Below are 11,740 nucleotides of genomic sequence, written 5' to 3'. Positions count from 1 at the left end.
AGCATTTCATTACAGCATTAACATATTCAATAACAATTTCCAGAGCAAAGATGCATCTCTTTCAAAAGTGGCTGTAAATTTTTAGGTTCATAGTTGAATTAATACTGTTATACAGTATTGAACTCAGTATAAACCCTGTAAGTTAACCTTTAAAAAAGATCTCCATTTCATTTTAGAATATAATGTTCCTTGCAGAAAGACTCATTTGTTTTGCTACTAACACTGAGATGTTGGCACATGCATCTCTAATCTGTATGTATCTGATTATTACTAGTCATTATCGGCTGCACTTGGATCCTTGGTGCTGGTGTATGTCTATAAAGTCATCAGGTAGATTTCATTGATAATGTTTATCACCTCTACTATTTAACATGAGTAAAATTTTTTGCTTCCTCCTCAAATATGTCTTTTTAAAAAAATTTGTTGATTTTTCTGTGTGTATATCATATAGAGCATCCCACACAGTCTTATTAATGTACATACCCACTTGCCAAGTGGCATGCTCCCATAGCCTCCTCCCTCCCACATACTGGAGCCCACATACTCTGTCATCCCTCTTTCTGTCCTCTCTGTTGTCGACACCCCCAGCCATTCTCCTGTGCTTGTCCATCTGCTGAATCTCGTCAGCCTATCTAGAGATCCTTGTTTTAGGAAGATGAGCTGTTCCTCATCTAGCAGCAATCAGTTGTCAATATCCCTTTAGATAAGATTGGGGTCTGCTGTTCATTTTCCCAGTTCTGTGCTGGGTTACTGTCTAGGAGTCTCTTGTGCCACCTTGGCCAATAACTCAAAGGAAGACATCACCTGTCTGGCATTGTTTTTTGTTACATAGCCTTTAGCTATACATATGGACTCTTAAAAATTATATCAACTTCAATATGTGGTTATACTTTCCTTTTGGTGTTTAAGACCCTACAGTTGGCTCAGATAAAAGTTTATTTTTACTCTTAAGGTCATTTGAGGATCTGTTCCTCAAGTGTCACATGGGCTTGGGAGGAGCCCCTGGCTCTTTTACCAGTTCCGTCTATGTGAAGATAAGTCAAAGGTCCTGCTTGACCATGGCTGGCTTCGCTTGGAAGTATGGAGGAAATGACTCCTCTGTGTTGACCCTCCTCTTTGTAGACTGGACACTGGTTCAGGTCCATCTGGTGGGGTCTCCATGCCCTCCTTGCTCAAGAGGACAGGAGACTCACCACAGTTACAGGATGTTTTGAGAGATGTTCATAGTCCCCTGGAACTTAGTCGACCTAGGAGAGCAAGGAGCAAAAACTGTCCTTTATGTCCCCCTGACCAAATTAGTATAGGCCACAAAGTATGGCTGTTAAACATCCAAGAAGGTTAGTTCCACCAGTCTGGTACTTTTAATTACCATATGCCATGTTGATAGAGCTTGGGCAAAGACCAAATGCTCTCAGATAAACCTTGCCTAGGCATATATTACATTCTTTGATCTGGTTATACATATAATTTGTCTGTAGGTTGTTGGCCTAATGTGGTTCCCTCTGATTTTCTAAAACTAGCTAGGTATTGTTTATCTCTCACATTGTCTAACCCTTCCACCATTGTTTCCCTATTCAAGGTGCCCTCATTTTTTTTTTCCATTTCTCCCTTAATAATACCCTTCTCCTACCGTCCCACCTCTTTTGAGCTCCTTCTTTCCCTTCATCCTAGGTTCCTTGTATACCCTTCCCTTCCCCCTCCCTTAAACTAACCCAATTTTATCCATATCTCCCTTATTAAAGCCTGTTTCCTTCTGTTCTTCTCTTTCAGGTTCTTTCTTTTCCTTTACCTCCCTGGTTCCTTTCCATTATCCTGGTTCCTGTAGTTATGTCTGGATACATACTCACTTATCAGGGTTTGGTTCTAGGATCCACATATGAGGGAGAACGTATGTCAATTTTTTTCTGAGTCTGTGTTGCTTCACTTATTACAGTTCCTAGTTCCATCCATTTACCTGCAAATTTCATGATTTCATCTTTCTTTACTGCTGAGTAAAACTCGATCGTTGTCCTCTGGTATTTGGGGGTTGGACTGGCCTGGGAGCAGGTCCTAGGAAAGATGCTGGTCTTGGGCAGCTGGTGGCTGTGCCACCCAGAGATGCTAAGGGAGATGGGGGCGGGAAGAGGCCCCAAGGGCTTCTGGGAACTGCAGGGAGGAACTGTGTTGGTCTGGATGCAAAGGATCAGGAAGCTGAGAGGTCAGCCCAGGCGTCCAAGAAAGAGGCTGGTGGATTGTGCAGCCCAGGGAAGCAGAGGGAGGTGATGGTGGGACCAAGCCCAGAGGACTCCTAGGAGAGAGGCTGCTGGGTTGTTGCAGCCCAGGGAAGCTGAGGGAGGTGAGGGCGGGGCCAGGCTCAGGGGGTGGGAGAAGGAACTGGGTTGGTCTGGGTGCAAAGGATCAGGCAGCGGTGGTGGTTCCCCGGGTGTCTGGTGCCCCAAGACAAGGAATGGGACAGGACCCAGGCTAGGAGGAGAGATGGGCGGGCGGGAGAGATGGGAGGGTGAATGAGGCTGGGGTTCAAGGCTCGGAGGGCGCGATGGACTTGAGACTGGTGGGTTGTGTGGGCCCAGGGAGGCAGAGGAAGGTGAGGGCAGAACCAGGCCCTTAGGGCTCCTCGGGGACCTTGAGAGGAACTGGGTTTGTGTGGATGCAAGGGATCAGGAAGCAGTGGTGGGTCTGAGCTGTGGGGTCAGCCCTGGTGTCCAGGATAGAGCCTGGTGGGTTGTGCAACCCAGGGAAACAGAGGGAGGCGAGGACGGGACCAGCCCCTTGGGGCACCTGGGGATGGTGAGAAGAAACTGGGTTCGTCTGGATGCAAGGGATCAGGAAGCAGTGTTGGTTCTGGGCCAAGCAGTCAGCCCAGGTGTCTGGGAAAGAGGCTGGTGGGTTGTGCAGCCCAGGGAAGCAGAGCAGTTACAAGTTTTTTATTGCTTACAAGTTAAGCAGGTTAAAACAACACTCATGTATTATATCAGAATTTTTTTTTTTAAGATTTTTGTTTTTTAAAAAAACTATTTTTTAAATTTTTTATTTATGTGTATGAGTGTGTTACTTGCATGTGTGTAAGTGCACCCGTGTCATGCAGTGCCTGTAGAGGACAGAAGAGGACGTCAGATCCCCTGGAACTGGAGTTGCAGATGGTTGTTAGCCACCATGTGGGTGCTGGGATTCAAACTTGGGTCTTCTGCAAGAACAGCTAGTGTTCGTAACTGCTGAGCCGTCTCTCTGGCCCAGATCAAGAGTTTTGAAGTTCAAAAGCTCAGGCACATAAATGGGATCTCTGCTTAGAATCTCAAAGGCCTATGTCTTCAACTATCAGACAACAGTCTTATTTGGAGTCTGTGGTAGAAGAAACTTCAGACTCAGTCAAGTTGTTGATCAACTTCTGCATCTCTCTGATTTTCTATTATTTTGTTCTTAGCTCTGCTTTTAAGATATTAAGTGGTTACATTAGACTTACCTAGGTAGTCCACAAAAATCTCCCTATCTTAACATCAGTAACTTTGATTACATGTGCACATTCCTTTTACAGCATTTGTCTAGATTGTTGTGTCATTACCAAAGACCCCCTGTAGAATTGATGTTTGAATTTGAGACCTATAGAACGTAATATCTAAGGTGGTGTGGCATGGCAGTAATAGCAGTTCTAGCTGTGGTGCTGGGAGCATGAAGCAGTTGGTCACTTTGCATCTGTAGTCAGTAAGCAGAGTGAGATGAATGCTGGTGCTCTACTTCCACCTTTTTATTTAGACTGGGATATCAGACTATAGGATGGATCTGCCCACATTCAGTGTGGTTGTGGGTCTTCTTTCCTTAGTTAAAGCTCTTTGGAAGCACTCTCACTGACATGCCCAGATGTCTGTCTCTTAAGTGATTTTAAATCCAGCCAAGTTGACAATCAAGATTAACCATCATATCACTTGAGAGTATAATATGGAGAATAAATTAGAAGGAAATAAGAGTGGATCTGGAGTAGGAAGTTAAAAGGATATTATAGTTCATAAAGAGAAATGATGAATGATTTGTATTTGGTGGGTGGGAGGGGAACAGACGTATTGAGTGAAATAGATAGATTGGCGATTTAGGAAGTAGAATTGAGAGTCTTTAGCTGATGGGTTGAATGTGAGGTTAAGAGGAGGACTCACATAAACAGTAAAATTCAGGTTTATAGTTTGGAATATTTGGTCGATGGTACTATCATTCATCTAAAATAGGTAACGTGAGTAGGAACAGATTTGATGAACCACTGAAACTAAAATGCTTATGTATTTTCCAATTGGAGCTTTCAAATGAATGAATTAGGAAGCTTAGAGAAATTTTAGTACCAGATAAAAATGTAGGATTTTGTGGCGTTAAATGTTAATTGAAGCCAGGCCCATAATCCCAGCTGCTTGGGAGGCTAAGGCCAGAGGATCACAAGTTCAGGGATGAGTTGAAGGCCAGGCTGTGTAATTTACTGAGACAAAAAGTCTCAGAAAGTGCAAAAAGTATTAGGGCTATAGCTCATTAGTAGAACATTTGCCTAGCATATGTGAACTCCTGGGTTCAATTTCTAGTACCACACATGCACAAATTAATTGAAACCAGCATTTTTTCATTTTTAAAAATATTAGGCATCTGCAGTGTGTTAGGTATTGGTCTAGACCATAGTGATGCGGAATCTTAGTGGTAAGATTTTGCTCTCATGGAATTTGAATTCCATAGAGTTGGTCAGATGAAAAATAAAGACAAGTTGATAGAGACATATAGTGATTTTAGAGAGCTACAATAAATGCTATGGAGATAATAAAAATAGGCTTCTTTTAGAATGTTCCTGGGAGGCCTCTTTTGAGGAAGTGACATTTGAGTTGATCACTAAAGCATGAAGAAGAACCAGTATAGAAAAAGTTGAAATTTGTGAAAATTCAATGTACAGCTTATAATAGTGGCACATATACATAAATATATGTATGAAAGTATTATTCTCCACATATTAATGGTAATGCTTTCTCATGGTAGAATTTTAAGTAATTCATTCTGTGTATTTTCTGGTAGTGTTTGAATTTTTTATATCAGTGTATATTTCACATCCTGAAAACAGAGTCCAACTGTCAAGGGAAGATGTTTCTAAGAACAGAAAACAAAATGCAAAGGTTGTAGACTTGAAGAGAATATGACTTAATGTGAGGGGCAAAGAAACCCTGCCATATTTAGAATATGTGATGGAAGAAAAATGCTGTCAAGTGAGCTTGGGGAATTAGGCAAGATCCACATTAACAGAGGGCCAAGACTAGGCATTTGAAAATCATTGTAAGTGAAATGGGAAGTTTCTATAGTGGAAGAATAGCATGATGGAAATTACATTAACAGGGTTACATGTGCTACCGTAGGGAGATTGGGTAAGAGCAGAGGACAAAAGTAGAAATACCTTATGAAGCTACTCTTTTTTATTGATTCTTTTTTGGGGGGTGGGGGGTATTTATTTATTTAGTTTTTGAGACAGGCTCTCCCTGTAGCCCCATCTGGCCTGGAACTCGTTATATAGACCAGGCTGGCTTTGAACTCACAGAGATCTGCCTATGCCTCCCGAGTGCTGTGGGCTTTTTTTTTTGAATTAAAAAATAAATATTTCAAAGAGAGGCGATCTTTTAACATGTTTCCAGAAATAACTTGAAGCAGATTACATAAAAATATATATACAATGAAGTTTAAGGGGGGAAAATAAGAATAAGAAATCAAAGACCAAAGGATTTGCCAACATGGGGTGAACTTTGTGTAATAATGAATCTGTTTTTTTTTTTTTTTTTTTAAATTCTAGTGAGTTTATTGGGTTTGCTAACAGAGCATAAGGTAGGGGTTTATTTACAGAAGAGTGGGCACCCCCCCCCCCATTTATGGCTGTGCCAGAAAGTCCACACTCAAGAATAGATCCTATGACTTCCTGAAAGCCACACAGAATGGCAAGAGAGATGCCTTATGGCATTCTCCCCTTATGTATCCTTAGCCCCTCTCCCACATGCAGCTAAGGTCAACTGATTGGGTGGGTCAGGTAACTGACTCCCCATTGACTCCTTCACCTTGGGAAGGAGGTGTGACTATAGTTTGCCAGTATAGTGGTGGAAGGACACTTCCATTTAACACTCCACCCCTTCCTCTGGCTCTTACATTCTTTCCTCCAGCCTCTTCTGCAAAAGTCCCTGAGCCTTGAAGGGGTTGAGATAGGTGTGGGATAATATTCCTCCCACTGTGGCAAGGCACTGAACTTTCAGGTCTCTGCATCATCTGTTTTCCATGGGCTTTTGGCCCATGTCAGTGGGATTCCATCTACTATAAAAACACAAACAGCAAGAAGCAAGAACATTGAAACAGTGGCTGCTATAATAACCTATAGGTGTAAACACAAATGCTTTGTTGGTACTTTAGCAGGTGAATCATACCCATCTAACAAAACAATTGCAGTAGCTTCCCACTGGGGCCTATATTCTCCCCTGCGGCAGGGGTTGGCTTGGTCTACAGTACCAGATGTGTGTTCCACCCCTAGGAGTGGGAATTATATCCAATCAAAAATTTGCTGGTTGTACATACACTAGATGTACCACTATTGCACCAGCAGGAACATCTTGTTTGGCATGTTGATACTGCAACATGTGGGCCTGTTGTTGAGCAGAATTATAGGAGATGATTCTCTCCCAGCCATCTGCATATTGCAGTGGCAGGGCGTTTCCAGCTTAGTCCAAGCTTGATTTCTCTCTCTCCTGCACTCACATCATACAGTGTCTTCAGCAATAGGTTTTTTCTGTCTACTTCCAGTGTACATCCATTATTGGCAATGGCCTTTATTGTTTTGGGGACATCTAGGGTGCCTCAGGCCAACAGCTCATAGTGGGGCAACCCACCTCTCTCACTGGGATTTTCATTTATCCACTGTATTGCTTCTGGAAGGGCTTTCTTCCATCCCCATAGGGTGCTTTCTGTGTTTAAGGTTTTTGTTTTGTTTTTTTTTTTAAACTGTATATCCCCTCTCACCTTTAACAACTCCCCTTTTACATATTTCTCCTTTAGTAACACCTTTCTCCTACTATTCTTCTCTCTCAGATTCCTTCTTTCCCTTACCTCCCTTGTTCCCTTCCATATTCCTGGTTCCTGCAGTTACATCAGGATATGGACTCACTTAGAAGGATTTGGTGCTAGGATCCACAAATGAGGACGAACATATGTCTTTTCTTTTTCCCTCTGAGTCCGTGTTACTTCACTTAGTGTAACAGTTTCTAGATCCATCCATTTACCTGCAAATTTCATTATTTCATCTTTTTTTGCTGCTGAGTAGAACTCCATTGTGTAAATGAACACATTTTCATTAACCACTCATCAGTTGAGGGGCATTTAGGTTGCTTCCATCTCTTAGCTAGTGTGAAAAGAGCAGCAACAAACATGGTTGTGCAAGTGTCTCTACAATAGGATGAGTCCTTTGGGTATATGCCAAGGAATGGTATAACTGGGTCATATGGTAGGTTCATTTTTAGTTTTTTAAGAGTTCTCCACGGTGTTTTCCCTAGGGGTTGCCCCACCAGCAGTGAATTAGTGTTCCCCTTTATCCACATCCTCACCAGCGTTTGGTATTTGGTATTGTTTGTTTTCTTGATCTTAGCCAGTCTAACTAGGGTAAGGTGAAACCTTAAGGTGATTTTAATTTGCATTTCCTTAATTACTAACAGTGTCAAACACTTTTTAAGATGCTGCTTAGCCACTTTTGTTTCTTCCTTTGAGAACTCTGTTTAGATCATTAGCCCATTTTTTTTTTAATTGGGTCATTTGCTTTCTTCTTTGTTTTTCGAGTTCTTTATATATTCTGGATGTTAACCTCTGTCAGATGTGTTACTGGTGAAGATTTTTTTTCCCATTCTGTGGGTTTTTGCTTCATTTTCTTAATCGTTTCTTTTGCCATGCAGAAGCTTTTTGATTTTTGACCTTAATTCCTGAGCAGTTACTGTCCGATTTAGAAAAGCCTTTCTACACCTATACCTTGTAGATTACTGCCAATATTTTCTTCTAATAGTTCCAGGATTTCCAGTTTCACATTGAGGTCTTTGATCCATTTGGAGTTGACTTTTGCACCATTTGTTGAAGATGCTGTCTTTCCTCCATTGTGTGTTCTTGGCACCTTTGTCAAATATCAGGTGGCTGAAAATGTGTGTACTCAGGTTTGGGTGTTCAATGATGTTCCATTGATCTATGTGTCTATTTTTGTGTCAGTACCATGCTATTTTTATGACTATAGCTCTGCAGTATACTTTGAGATTTGATATAGTAATCCCCCCAGTTTTGCTCTTTGTGCTCAGGGTTGCTTTGGCTATCCAGGGTCTTTTGTTCTTCCATATGAATTTAAGGATGCTTTTTCTAATTCTGTGAAGTATGTCATGGGGATTTTGATTGGGATTGCATTGAATCTATGTATTACTTTTGGTAGGATGATCATTTTCACAATATTCTTTTTTTTTGAAGGTTTGCATTTTAATTCTTTATTATTTAGACATACACTGATTTTTAACACCATCATTTACTTATTGTTAACATAAATTCAAAGCAAGTAGGCAAATGAGGAAATCAAGACAGTTGCCATCATCAAATCTTAATCTTCAGAGACTATCATCTCACAAGGTTGGGCTGAAGGCACTCAGATTCTACCAGTTTTTGAGGTGTTCCATATTTAAGTAGAGTAGGCACTGCAGTTAATTTCAGTTTTTGTCTGAAGTCATTATTTGGGTCCTTCCAATAAGACCTGTCTCCCACTTGACAGTAGATAAACACACATTCTTCATTAACATGCTTCAGCCCCTCTTGAACGACTGACTCAGCTTGCACACAGTCAGGACACCAGTTCTTTCCTTCAGTGTCCTTAGAACCGCTGAAGTAGGTGAAGATGGTCTTGCCATGGTGGTCCTTCACAGCCTGGTTGAACTCCTCAAAGCCAGACATACTCACCTCCTCAAAGGTGGCCATAGGGACTGAACCAAGAGGAGCGCGGGAGGAGCCCTAGGGTCCAGCTTTGCGGCAGCGGGGCCCATGCCGAGTGGCCACAATATTCTTACAATCCATGAGCATGGGAGGTCCTTCTGTCTTCTGGTGTGTTCTCAATCTTTTTAAGATTTAAAATTTTTGTTGTAGAGATCTTTGATGTCTTTGATCAGGTTTATTCTAAGATAGTTCATTTTATTTTTGCAGCTATTGTGAAAGGGAGGGTTTCCCTGTACTCCTTCTCCGATTGCTTGTTATTGGTATATAGATTTTTGCTGAGTTTTGTAGATTAATTTTGGAACCTCCCACTTTACTGAAAGTGTTGATCAGTTCTAGGAGTTTTCTGGTGGAACTTTTAGGATCTCTTAGGTATAGTATCGTATTGTCTACAAAAAGGGATAATTTGACCTCTTCTTTTCCAAATAGAATTTCTTTAATTTCCTTCTCTTGTCTTACTGCTCTAGCCAGAGTTTCAAGCACTACATTGAAAAGGAGTGGAGATTGGACATCCTTATGTTTCCTGATTTTAAGGGAATGCTTCCAGTTTTTCCTCCATTTAGAATGATGTTGGCTGTGGGTTTGTTGTATATAGCTTTAATTATGTTGAGGTATGTTCCCTTCAGTCCAGTTCCCTTTAGAACTTTTATCATGAATGCATGCTGAATTTTGTCAAAAGCCTTAACTGCATCTGTTGAGATGATGATGTGGTTTTTGTCTTTGAGTCCATTTATATGATTGATGACATTTATTGATTTGTGTACATTGAACCATCCTTGCATCTCTGGAATAAAGCCTACTTGATCATGGTGAATGATCTTTTTGATGTACATCTGTATGTGGTTTGCAGGTATTTTGTTGAAAATTTTTGTGTCTGTGTTCATTAAGGATATGGGTCTGTAGTTTTCTATTTTGGTTATGTCTTTATCTGGTTTGGGTATTAGAGTCATTCTGGCTTCATTGAAGGAATTTGGGAGTTCTCGTTCTATAATTTTGAATAATTTCAGTAGTATTGGTTGGAGGTTTTCTCTAAATGTCTAGTAGAATTCTGCTGTAAATCCATCTGGGCCTGGGCCTCTCTTTAGTTGGGAAGCTTTGTATTACTGTTTCAATTTCCTTATATGTTGTTGGTCTGTTTAAACTGTTGATCTCTTCTTGATTTAACTTTGGTGGGTCCCGTGATTTTAGATATCCGTTCATTTCTTTTAGGTATTCAAATTTAGTGGAGCATAGGTTTTTAAAGTATTCCCTTATAGTGTTCTGGATCTTTTGGGTATCTGTTGCGATGTTTCCTCTTTCATCTCTGATTTTGTTGATTTGGATTTGCTCTTTCTTTCCTTTGGTTAAATGAGTCAAGGGTCTGTCTATCTTGTTTAGCTTTTCAAAGAACTAGCTCTTAGATTCATTGATTCTTTGTATTGTTTTCTTTGTTTGTATTTCAGTGAGTTCTGCTTTGATTTTGGTTATTTCTTCTCTTCTGCTGGGTTTGTGTTTCGTTTGTTCTTGTCTTTCCATGGTCTTGAGTTGCAATGCTAAGTCATTTATTTCTGCTCTTTCTGATTTTTTAATGTAAGCACTTAGAGGTATAAATGTCCCTCTTAGGACAGCTTTTAAAGTGTCCCAGAGATTTTGTTGTGTTGTATTGTCCTTTTCTTTGAATTCCAGGAATCCTTTTATTTCTTTCTTAATTTCTCCTTTGACCCACTCATCATTTAGGAGTGTGTTGTTTGATCTCCATGAGTTTGTGTAGTGACTAGGGCTTCTTCTGGTGTTGATTTTATGCTTTATTGCATTGTGGTCTGATAGAATGCATGGAATTATTTCTTTCTTTTTTTTTTTTTTTGTATTTGTATTTGTTGAGGTTTGTTTTGTGCCTCTGGATGTGGTTGATTTTTGAGAAAGCTTCATGGGGTACTGAGTAGAAAGTGTATTCTTTGGTGCTTGGATGGAATATTTGGAAGATGTCTATTAGGTTCATTTGGTGAATGGTATCATTTAATTCAGACATCTCTGTTTATTCTTTGTCCAGTTGACCTGTCTAATGGAGACAAGTGGGGTATTGAAGTCCCTTACTATTACTGAGTTTGGATTAATCTGTGTCTTAAAGTCCTGTAGCATTGTTTTTATGAATTTGGGTGCACCAGAGTTTAGTAATTGTAATATCTTCTTGGATAATTGTTCCTTTGATCAGAATGAAGTGACCCTCTTTATTTTAATCAGTTTTACTTTGAAGTCTATTTTGTCAGATATTAGAATTGCTGCCCCTGCTTGTTTCTTAGTGCCATTTGCTTGGAGTATTCTTTTCCATCCTTTCATCCTGTCCTTGAAGGTGATATGGGTTTCTTGCAGACAACAAAATCATGGATTTTGTTTGTTTGTTTTTTCTTTTATTGGTATCTTTGAGATAGGGTCTCCCTATAGCCCCAGCTTGCTTGAGTTCACTATGTAGACCAGGCTGGCCTTGAACTCACAGATCTGGCTTTCTCTGCCTCCCGAGTGCTGGGATCAAAGACAAGCGCCCACCATGCCCAACTGGTTTTTGTTTCTTACTCCATTGAACCAGCTTGTTGTGTCTTTTGACTGGGGAGTTCAGTCCATTGATATTTAAAGTTATTATTGAAAGATGTGTATTGATTGCCATCATTTTGATTACTGTTTGCATTCTTTGTCTAATTTTGTGTTTTCACAATTATACCTTTATTTAGTTTCTTTTGTTGTCCCTGGGGTATAGTTGTTCCTTTCGTTGTTT

The 11,740-nt window shown here is 40.4% G+C and overlaps 1 protein-coding gene and 1 pseudogene across 1 annotated transcript in view; one reads left to right on the top strand and one right to left on the bottom strand.

Annotated features, from left to right (window-relative positions):
• The window catches only part of Lnpk (lunapark, ER junction formation factor), a 90,283-nt gene that overhangs the window by 11,520 nt on the left and 67,023 nt on the right, over positions 1 to 11,740 (top strand). The gene's annotated exons all lie outside the window — the stretch shown is intronic.
• On the bottom strand, positions 8,626 to 8,979 carry LOC103751766 (annotated as a pseudogene).

The sequence above is a fragment of the Nannospalax galili genome, unplaced genomic scaffold (assembly GCF_000622305.1).
Source record: "Nannospalax galili isolate Female #2095 unplaced genomic scaffold, S.galili_v1.0 scaffold346, whole genome shotgun sequence".
In the NCBI taxonomy this organism is placed as follows: Eukaryota; Metazoa; Chordata; class Mammalia; order Rodentia; family Spalacidae; genus Nannospalax; species Nannospalax galili.
This window is presented reverse-complemented; position numbering and strand designations above follow the sequence as displayed.